The 10,000-nt window shown below is 50.9% G+C and overlaps 1 protein-coding gene across 1 annotated transcript in view; it reads right to left on the bottom strand.

The window, feature by feature from the left end:
- Window positions 1–5,237, bottom strand: part of LOC311328976 (nucleus accumbens-associated protein 1-like) — a gene marked incomplete at its 3' end in the record, with an annotated part of 10,646 nt that extends 5,409 nt beyond the window's left edge. The window contains exon 1 of the mRNA XM_084462865.1: window positions 5,168–5,237. The remainder of the gene's footprint in view (window positions 1–5,167) is intronic.
- Window positions 5,238–10,000: the final 4,763 nt, after the last annotated feature.

Genomic DNA, 10,000 nt, shown 5'->3' with positions numbered 1-10,000 from the left:
AGATAGAAAGGGAAGGCATGATGAGATGTATAGCCTGATTAATAATCTTTTTATTAACTAAATAATAATTAACATTATTAACTAAGTAATAAGCCTAGGTATACCATTATTAACTAAGTAATAGGCCGATATCATTATTAACTAAGTAATATGCCTATGTATATCATTATTAACTGAATAATAGGCCTAGGTAGCCTATATCATTATTCTACTAACAAGAACAATGGCAGTTTACCTTGTAGAAAACAAACCATCTAATTATGTGGGAGACATAGACTACGGCCAACAGATAACATGTTACATAATCGCTCAATTTCCCTCTGATCATAAGCAGAGGAAGAGGGAACTGTCAAAAACTTGCCTCCAAAAAGAACCATTAAAAAGTTCTACATGTTCTTTGAAGTCCTGCCATTCCTTTGGGAGATTCGCCTAAATATTTCTATAGCACCAGGTAAGAATAAGAAAGAATTCACGCCACTGACATGTAAATTATTGGAAGAGTGCAGAGCGTGAACCCCGAGTCATTGATTTAACAGAGACACGTGATCAAACGGGGTAAAGCGCGTCTCACCCAAGGGCGTAGGTTTGGTTTCAACATTGGTAGGGACCATATAGCAGTGTAGACTGCATACACAATTTTTGCTGGGGATGAGAGGTTAAACCTCTTAAATATGCATCTATTTATGAAATTGAATAATACTAATACAATGTTGTTAGTGTATCACATCCTGCCTGCAGCTGCGTCCCTCCACTCTCTTTCTCTCTTGGTTGCTGCTGCGTCCCTCCACACTCTCTCTCTCTCTCTCTCTTGGTTGCTGCTGCGTCCCTCCACCCTCTCTCTCTCTCTCTCTCTTGGTTGCTGCTGCGTCCCTCCACCCTCTCTCTCTCTTTCTCTCTTGGTTGCTGCTGCGTCCCTCCACCCTCTCTCTCTCTCTCTCTCTTGGTTGCTGCTGCGTCCCTCCACCCTCTCTCTCTCTTTCTCTCTTGGTTGCTGCTGCGTCCCTCCACCCTCTCTCTCTCTCTCTCTCTTGGTTGCTGCTGCGTCCCTCCACCCTCTCTCTCTCTCTCTCTCTTGGTTGCTGCTGTGTCCCTCCACCCTCTCTCTCTCTTTCTCTCTTGGTTGCTGCTGCGTCCCTCCACCCTCTCTCTCTCTCTCTCTCTTGGTTGCTGCTTCGTCCCTCCACTCTCTCTCGACTGCTGCTGTGTTTCATATATAAAAAATAATTTGATAAAAATTTAGATTTTCATTGGATTTTTAGACTGACATTCAACTCATAAATTGATATATCTGTCCATTAGGGGAGTCACAAAATACCAGACATTTAGTAGGCAATACTAATTGAGAAATTCCACAATCCTGGATACCCAATTCGATACCATAGTTGGAAAAAATAAATCCCATGTAGCCTACTTCAACATACACTACTTTATTTAAAACACCCTCCAGCCAATATAGTGAGAGGAAAATTATGATATTCCAGTTAGAAAGTATACGTTAGCTAATAACTGTAAAAAAAAAAAAAAACAGGCTACACAGGGACGTGCTTGTATAAAGAAAAACAGACCTGAGTCCTCATAAAACTAACGTTAACGGCTCTCACGGGCTGGCTAACCTCTAGATAACGTTACCTTATGAGTATTCAGTTTCCCCTATAATTGTAACAAGAACCCCTGTCAGGCTAAAACAATGTATTTATTTTTAAATAAAAACTTAGGACTTTAATATCACTGACGTTTTGTAGCATAAGTTAATGGGAATTTAATATGGTGAAAATTAGCATCACGTCTAGCACAGACTGGGTTTGACAAAGCTATAGCTAATAGCCTATCGGCTGGTATGCTGACACTAACGGTCGTTAGTTGTGAGGACCGTGATGTCCCATTCAATTAAATCTCTGGTGGGCAGCTAATGTATAATAATGTAGGCTAATGGCTGCTGCTATCCTAATGTTACAGGATGATAGAAGCCATCTTAACAGTTCGCTAGCTAGCCAGCTTATATCACCAGTTGATAATTTGCCACAATGGAAAGACAAGTGATGTTAGTTTAGGTAACGTTAGCTAGCACCAACCTAGCTGGTTTTCATGTGGCTAATGCCTAATGTTAGCTACTTAGTTTACCAGTAACTAGCTAACGCTAACGTTACTTACAGTCCTGATATCCCTCATCCTCTTCAGAGGGGGAGGCGACATTGTGGTGGTTGTACCTAAACGGCTGTCAGAATCACAACTGTATGGCTTGCTGTCAGCGTCTGTCTGTAAGGCTGTTGGTCTTCAGATCCAGTGAAAATGCAACAATCTATCTCAGCCAAATGAGCCAATCAAAAATACTGGGATGGCACATTCACAGTGGAGGAAAGGGGTAGGCTAATGTAACCACAAACATAATGCAAACTAACTCACTCAATGGTATGGCCAATTCTGTCCTTGCAAACTATTGGAAGGCCATCTAAATGATCTAATATAACTGCACTCCAAAGATAATGCGAACAAGGTTGCTTAAAAGTTGGTAGGGACAATTTGGGCCTCCCAAAATGTTGGTAGGGACATGTCCCGACCGTCCATACGCAAACCTACGCCCTTGGTCTCACCCATAAACCGGGTCAAGCACGGCTGACATCATCAACCATCCAACTTACATTAAACCAAATACCCTGCAGTCACAAGCAGCCTATAAACAGCATACAGTAGCAATAATTTTCTTTTGGAAGGACTTAAATACAGTCTACATTGTTATTCACGCACACACAGATATACACACACACACACGCACGCGCGCAAGGCATAAATAAAGAATCATAAACAGTGACCATATTAAGCTTTGATGAATAATGATGCACAAATTAGGCTAAGGCTACACCGTTGCAAAATAGTATCATTGGCTAAATTCTCCCATGTATATTAAGCTGTCAAACAGAACAGTTTCATATTCTGCATGCTTTAATAAGACTCATCCCACATCTGAGGAACATATATTTGCACAATAACTATCCAGGTAGCCCACGTCAAGTTCTGAGCCTATTCAGAGCTGCCAACCATCCAATTAGCCGGCATTTCTTCTAAGACCTCCATGAGGGTTATAGAGGTCAGGAACACTTCCCCCGCCACATAAAGGCAGTTCATTTCAGGCGCTTGACCTTTCACCTTGAACCCCTGCGAGCGCCCCATTAAATCCATACCGCGCAGTCGCAGGTCAAGGTTAGACACATTAGCCCACGGGTAGAGGCGCTCAAACTGATCAAATAATCATTTTCATTCCAGATTAAGTTCATACTCTACTCTTTTATGCAAGCTCGGTCACGTGCAACATGGAATATAATTACATAGGCTACTTATAATAACATGTACATGTTTTGTGCATAGCTGTAGCAGTCCATCAGTCGTGGGCTGGTCTAATGTGAGCTATCTGATGCTCAGGTTCCTGGTTCAGGAGGGGGCAGGTAGTGGGCTAGTCTAATGTGAGCTATCTGATGCTCAGGTTCCTGGTTCAGGAGGGGGCAGGTAGCCAGTTAGCAAGTAGCTTCAAGCTAAGCTCATGATTTAGGCTGCATTAGTGTCACAATGTTAAACGTTCAGACTCCTCGTTGTCATGATCCAAGCCCTTCTCGGGTTATCCTAGTGATAAACATTTAAAACACACTATTAAAACACGATATGGATTCACTTTGCACCACCGGCACGTTGTCTGCATTAGCCTCCCTTGAGCACGGTTCAAATCCAAACTTAGAAACGGAATACGCGTCGGTGAAATGAAAGATTCATCCCTCAATCTCACATGGAAGTGGATCACCGATGTGTCTCCGGGTCCCGCCCGGAGGGAGGGCCGCGCCGGCGGGGGAGCGTGGAGCCGGAGAGGGACGCGGGAGCTCCCGGTGTCCCGGTGTATGCCACCGTCTCTGCCCGGTAGGGTTTGGAAGTGCTCGGCTGGCACGGGCCGGGGGCGGCGACGGGAAACAAGAGGATTTTATCACCGGTCTCCCCACCGTCTCAACTAAACACCGGCACGAATACTACAGTATCACCAAAACTGAATACTACAGTATCACCAAAACTGAACACTACAGTATCACCAAAACGGAATACTACAGTATCACCAAAACGGAATACTACAGTAGGCCTATCACCAAAACTGAATACTACAGTATCACCAAAACTGAATACTACAGTAGGCTATCACCAAAACTGGTCGAACAAATGAAATATGTAAGAGTTCGCCTCGGCCGCGCTCTCGCCCCCTCGGTGCCACCGGGATGACGGGGAGCTTGAGTTACCTCCTCGGGGCCTAGAGCTCGCTGGAGACGGGACACACACACACACACACACACACACACACACACACACACACACTCACACACACACACACACACACACACACACACACACATACACACACGCACACACACACACACACACGCACGCACACACACACGCACACACACACACACACTAGCCTACTCACAAAAAATGTGGGGTTCGCCCATCGCATAATAAAGAGCCCTCGACGCGATATATTATTTAATTCTACTCCCCAAACAATGCAACAATAAAACAGCAGCTTAACGCATCAATGCGTGTTTTGGGGCTCATTTGGAGGTTTTGGTTAAAGGGTGATCCAGGCACCACCTCCTACAGCAACAGGTCATCCCGGGACACACACAGGGCTGGGGGCGAGCCAGACAACCAGCACAGAGGAGGGGGGGAGTCGCTAGACACGGTTTAACCACTTCTCTGCAACATGCATGGTAGGCTCCATCACCCCGGAGCGAATTAGACCATTTCCATCACAAAATGACCCGTTTTCACAAGGGAACATAATAGACGCAGTTGTCACAGTAAAATGATCGCGCTCGAACCTCCAAAAAAAGTTGCTGAGGAGGAAGAGAGGGGATCCGCAGAGAGAGACGCCCCGGGGCTGCGCCGTGCGGAGTCAGTGAATTGGTTAAAGTTTTGTTGGTGCCGACTCTACGAGCCCATCCCCCATCGCACACCTTCCCAAAAACAATAGCTACCCCCCTAAAAAAAAAAAATCACTCGGAACCCGATCGGAAAAGCCCTCTAGGTGAACGATGAGCCCGTTAACACCGCCCGGCCGGTCCGACCCGCTCGGCGTTCTCACCCTGTCCTCCGTGACCCCGAGAAACCGGCATGAACCCGGGTACAAACTCACCCCCTCGCCGTGTTCTGCTGGAAAGTGTTTCAATGGAGGACCACGGACGCGTTTTCTCGCTCCCCTTCGCTACAGGCAGCCATTCATTGTGGAGCAGCAGTACAGTAGCTCAGGCGCGCCGCCGAGCGCAGAGACATCGAGGGCACAGCCCCCCCCCCTCCCCAGGGGGGCGCGGATCACAGAGCTACCGATCAGACTAGACTAGACTATCCTCATCCAACCCGATCAGACTAGACTAGACTATCCTCATCCAACCCGATCAGACTAGACTAGACTATCCTCATCCAACCCGCCCGGCTCGCTCTCTCGCCCTGCCACTTCAAGGCAAGGCAAGTTTATTTATATAGCACATTTCAGCCACAGGGCAATTCAAGGTGCTTTACATGAGACATTAAAAGCATTAAAACAAAAAGCAAGTCATTATAGACATTTAAAACAAAAAGCAGGACAAATAGAATACAGGAATAATATGTCCCGTCATTCACATCATACCCCCCCCCCCCCATACACCGACTAACCTCCGGTATGGGTGTGTGTGTGTCGCGCCGGGACCCCTCTTGTCCGGTTGACCGTGGGAAGTGAGTGGAGCCCTCGGTGTGGGTTCCTCCCCGGGTTGACCGTGGGAAGTGAGCGGGGCCCTCGGTGTGTTCTCCTCCCCGGGTTGACCGTGGGAAGTGAGCGGAGCCCTCGGTGTGGGTTCCTCCCCGGGTTGACCGTGGGAAGTGAGCGGAGCCCTCGGTGTGGGTTCCTCCCCGGGTTGACCGTGGGAAGTGAGCGGAGCCCTCGGTGTGGGTTCCTCCCCGGGTTGACCGTGGGAAGTGAGCGGAGCCCTCGGTGTGTTCTCCTCCCCGGGTTGACCGTGGGAAGTGAGCGGGGCCCTCGGTGTGGGTTCCTCCCCGGGTTGACCGTGGGAAGTGAGCGGAGCCCTCGGTGTGTTCTCCTCCCCGGGTGGAGCGGTGGCGGGACCCGGTGGTTAAAAGAAAGTGATCTAATCCCGTGCGTCTAGACCGCGACAGGTGAGCCTCGGGGGTTCTGGGGCTGCGCGCGCACAGAATACCGAATATGTCCCGACCGCATTCACGCGCTGTGTGTCCCTCATTCACGCGCTGTGTGTCCCTCATTCACGCGCTGTGTGTCCCTCATTCACGCGCTGTGTCCCTCATTCACGCGCTGTGTGTCCCTCATTCACGCGCTGTGTGTCCCTCATTCACGCGCTGTGTGTCCCTCATTCACATGCTGTGTGTCCCTCATTCACGCGCTGTGTGTCCCCTCATTCACGCGCTGTGTCCCCTCATTCACGCGCTGTGTGTCCCTCATTCACGCGCTGTGTCCCTCATTCACGCGCTGTGTGTCCCGTTATTCACGCGCTGTGTGTCCCGTCATTCACGCGCTGTGTCCCTCATTCACGCGCTGTGTCCCCTCATTCACGCGCTGTGTGTCCCTCATTCACGCGCTGTGTGTCCCTCATTCACGCGCTGTGTGTCCCTCATTCACGCGCTGTGTGTCCCGTTATTCACGCGCTGTGTGTCCCGTCATTCACGCGCTGTGTCCCTCATTCACGCGCTGTGTGTCCCGTCATTCACACGCTGTGTCCCTCATTCACGCGCTGTGTGTCCCCTCATTCACGCGCTGTGTCCCTCATTCACGCGCTGTGTGTCCCCTCATTCACGCGCTGTGTGTCCCGTTATTCACGCGCTGTGTGTCCCGTCATTCACGCGCTGTGTCCCGTCATTCACGCGCTGTGTCCCTCATTCACGCGCTGTGTGTCCCTCATTCACGCGCTGTGTCCCTCATTCACGCGCTGTGTGTCCTGTCATTCACGCGCTGTGTGTCCCGTTATTCACGCGCTGTGTGTCCCGTTATTCACGCGCTGTGTCCCTCATTCACGCGCTGTGTGTCCCGTCATTCACGCGCTGTGTGTCCCTCATTCACGCGCTGTGTGTCCCCTCATTCACGCGCTGTGTCCCTCATTCACGCGCTGTGTCCCGTCATTCACGCGCTGTGTCCCGTCATTCACGCGCTGTGTGTCCCTCATTCACGCGCTGTGTGTCCCCTCATTCACGCGCTGTGTGTCCCGTCATTCACGCGCTGTGTGTCCCCTCATTCACGCGCTGTGTGTCCCTCATTCACGCGCTGTGTGTCCCGTCATTCACGCGCTGTGTGTCCCTCATTCACACACTGTGTGTCCCTCATTCACGCGCTGTGTCCCGTCATTCACGCGCTGTGTGTCCCTCATTCACGCGCTGTGTGTCCCGTTATTCACGCGCTGTGTGTCCCTCATTCACGCGCTGTGTCCCGTCATTCACGCGCTGTGTCCCGTCATTCACGCGCTGTGTCCCTCATTCACGCGCTGTGTGTCCCTCATTCACGCGCTGTGTGTCCCCTCATTCACGCGCTGTGTGTCCCGTCATTCACGCGCTGTGTGTCCCGTCATTCACGCGCTGTGTGTCCCTCATTCACGCGCTGTGTCCCGTCATTCACGCGCTGTGTGTCCCATCATTCACGCGCTGTGTGTCCCGTCATTCACGCGCTGTGTGTCCCCTCATTCACGCGCTGTGTCCCCTCATTCACGCGCTGTGTGTCCCGTCATTCACGCGCTGTGTCCCTCATTCACGCGCTGTGTCCCTCATTCACGCGCTGTGTCCCTCATTCACGCGCTGTGTGTCCCTCATTCACGCGCTGTGTGTCCCTCATTCACGCGCTGTGTCCCCTCATTCACGCGCTGTGTGTCCCTCATTCACGCGCTGTGTGTCCCTCATTCACGCGCTGTGTGTCCCCTCATTCACGCGCTGGATGTCCCGTGTCCCCTTCTCTCTGTCTGCATTTCTCCAAATATCTTGATGATATCTGGCTATTATTTCTGTCATAGCGCCCCCTCCAGATGTTGACATTTAAATGGTCCCATGATAGCTGTAATCATTTACGAGGAGCCTACTGGCATATTATAATATTGTTAAACTGACGACAATAATTATTATTACTAGACTTATTTCATGAAATCGTAGGTTGTTATGCATGACCAGAAACCATGAAGACATGGGCCACATTGGGTCAGTCAACTAATCTCAAACCGTTGATAATTTACACAATTGCAAATCAATAATACTTCAAACAATTAAGAAAACAATTAGCCTATATTTCATATCATTATTTTAAATAGCCATGACTTCTCAACGTTATCGGCCAGCCGTGCATCAAACATTATATAAATTTCTCGTTCTCTTTCTCACGTTCTGGGCTTGAAAACTAAAGCCACGGACACTGACCACATGGATGACCTGCTGTGTCCTCCCGTGTGTCCTTACGTTACACCGGGGTACGGGAGGGTAAATAACAACACTGGACATCCGGGGCCTTTCTCCGCACTCTGCGCTTCCAGACGAGCGGGCAGGTTTGGGCTTCGCCGGCCACCGTACTTGTGGTCCAGACGTGTGTGAGTCCATGTGCTAACGCGAGCAGACTAGCACAGAAAGTTAGTTAGACGAACATCTCGTTGAATAGACTTTGAAAGCAGAGTCAGTTCACCAGACAAGGTAACCGGTTGAATCTGTTGATAGTTGTTCGTTGCACTGGTGTCTTATAGCTAGCCAGGCTAGCTAGCATACCTCGTTTGAGGTTAGAAGTGTGTCGTCGTGCAGTTTAAATATGCAAACATCACTTATTTCAAGTGATGTCATGTCTAGCTCTTCTGTTCATTTCATGACTAGGCCTCTAGTCATGAAGTGAGCTCAGTTTAGCCACTCATCTTTGTTGTAGCTAACGTTAGGGACCAGCTAGCTAGCTAGGTGCTGTAGCCCCGGACTGTGATTGGCTAGTTGCTGTAGCCCCGGACTGTGATTGGCTAGTTGCTGTAGCCCCGAGCTGTGATTGGCTAGTTGCTGTAGCCCCGAGCTGTGATTGGCTAGTTGCTGTAGCCCCGAGCTGTGATTGGCTAGTTGCTGTAGCCCCGAGCTGTGATTGGCTAGTTGCTGTAGCCCCGAGCTGTGATTGGACAAATCTATAATAATCTCGAGTTTTACAAAGGATACGACTTTCAGCCTTACAGCACATTCTCATCCGTTTGATTTAGGACGCGGAACCGCCCTGCATGCTAGTGCGTACGGCTCGGCTCCTCCCCCTCGCTGCCTCCCTCATCCCTCCCCTACCCGCCTCCCTCATCCCTCCCCTACCCGCCTCCCTCATCCCCCCCCTACCCGCCTCCCTCATCCCCCCCCTACCCGCCTCCCTCATCCCTCCCCTACCCGCCTCCCTCATCCCCCCCCTACCCTGCACCCACCCCACCTCCTACCGGAACCGTCTGAGAGCCGTAGGCGTTGTAGCCTACCGGGGCCTGAGCACCATGGAGCCCCTCAGAGCCACTCAGGACCCCCAGGTCACCACCACCCTGGCCGGGGAAGACGCCACACCCAAGCCCCCTGGTCCCGGAGCCCCGGCGGAGACCGTCCCAGAACCACTGGATCCGCACCCGACGGAGAGACGGCGGCGCCGGCCTCGAAAACGGGGCCTGTTGCCGGGGGAGACGGTCGTCAGGGAGGGCAAGGCCGCCATCTTGTTTCCCAGTGCCAATGAAGTGTTCTACAAACCCCGTGCAGAGTTCAACAGAGATCTCACGTGAGCTCAACCCCCCCCCCCACACCCCCCCTTCCGGGGCTAGTGACCCTGACGCCCAACTCCTGACCTCTGCCGAGCCTGGGTCCAAATCTCTCCTCTCTCTCTCTCTCCCTCCCTCTCTCTCCCTCTTTCTCTCTCCCTCTCTCTCTCTCCCCTCTTTCTCTCCCTCCCTCTCTCTCCCTCTTTCTCTCTCCCTCCCTCTCTCTCCCTCTTTCTCTCTCT

This window comes from Borostomias antarcticus (assembly GCF_949987555.1).
Source record: "Borostomias antarcticus genome assembly, contig: scaffold_300, whole genome shotgun sequence".
Lineage (NCBI taxonomy): Eukaryota > Metazoa > Chordata > Actinopteri > Stomiiformes > Stomiidae > Borostomias > Borostomias antarcticus.
This window is presented reverse-complemented; position numbering and strand designations above follow the sequence as displayed.